Source organism: Austrofundulus limnaeus, unplaced genomic scaffold, assembly GCF_001266775.1.
Source record: "Austrofundulus limnaeus strain Quisiro unplaced genomic scaffold, Austrofundulus_limnaeus-1.0 Scaffold415, whole genome shotgun sequence".
Classification (NCBI taxonomy): Eukaryota; Metazoa; Chordata; class Actinopteri; order Cyprinodontiformes; family Rivulidae; genus Austrofundulus; species Austrofundulus limnaeus.
In genome coordinates this window covers 419,178-420,742 of record NW_013952817.1, presented here as the reverse complement: position 1 = coordinate 420,742, position 1,565 = coordinate 419,178, and positions in this window count along the sequence as shown.

Below are 1,565 nucleotides of genomic sequence, written 5' to 3'. Positions count from 1 at the left end.
CTGCTTGGATTGTCGTCAAACTCTCAGTAAGTCCTGAATGAATGAATGAATGAATGAATGAATGAATGAATGAATGAATGAATGAATGAATGAATTTGTTCGTACAAAGGGTTCGTACGAACATGTCACGTCAGATTCAACAAACTCTTCTATCTTCAGGAAAAGTGTGTAAATGAGCTGCGTAAATTCACCTGTTCTATCCAGCTGCTCGTGCACGCGAGAGGAGATTAGCATAATTACCACCCCCAAAAACACCATAAAAGGCTATGTGTCCTGCTAAAGAGATTCAGTTCCTGCTGGCACAAGATTTATCCCATATAAACCTCCTTTAATCCTGACACCAATGTCTGTATGGTAAACTACTGCAGAGGTTGCTTTGTTTGGTCTAATAATAAAAGATTTCCAGAATTGTGGGAAAGAATAAAAACCCTACAAAGAGAGGAAATGTCTGTGGCAAGTTCCTCTACATCAGACCTTTGATGGAAAGAATCAGAGTGAAGAAATTTAAAGTTATTAGAGGTTAGTACTGATGTTAAAAATACAACATTATATTCTTAGGTTTTCCTTTTTGTAATGTTGACAGTGTTTAATCTATTATGTTTTGATTGAAATAGGTTCAGTTACATGTCCGGAATATGTGACAACACTTATTTAAACGTTGGGATGACATTAACTGAGGATTTTGTCTGAATGCCTGTGATTCAGCCGTAGGTCAGTAGGGGGCGAACACAGGCATTGAAGAAGGTGTATAAATACATGAACATCCTGTTTTTCCGGGAGTGTTGGTTTCCTGTCAGCTTGAGTGACAATAAACCTCACTCAGATCCAGAATTCTGGTGTTGTATGGTTTAACTCCTTCTACAAATCATTTTATTGTGTGTCTAATATCGACTTCAGTTTATTGAATACGAATTTTTCTTACAAGAGCTTGATTGAATTTTCTCCCTACATTCACATTGCAGGCAAAGTTACAGAAATCCACATTTTTTCCAATATATGAACGTTATCAGATTTGTTTATTGTGAAAATGTTTTTTTTAATGCAACCTATGCCTTTTTTATATGTGGTACTAAAGTTGAGACATTGGCTGTGTCCAAAACAACAGGCCGGGTCCTCCGAAGGTCGAATTTGTCGGCCGCATACGTCACAGCGCCGCGACGAAGGACGTCCAAAACTGAAGACTCCTCCGATGCGTCCGACAAATATGTCCTTCCTTTGGCCCGAATCAAAGGACAGGTCCGATGGATCCTTCCCGGCCCAGCATATCCCATAATGCATTGCGGCCTGAGAATTTTTTATGCTAGTAATGGCGGATGAAGCGAGAGAAAAGAATACATTTTAAATAAAATATGGCTAAATAAAAATTTAAAAAATTTAGCGGTTGTAATTCTAATACTTTTATCATTTATATAGACATGTTTTTAAATATTATTTTTGTCATAAAAACGTGAAATAAACATACAGTGGGTCATTTAGTTCTTCAAATGATACTTTTAAGTTAATTTTATAGTTTTGTGATATTAATAATGCTAAAGAATACATTTTAAATAAAATATGGCTAAATA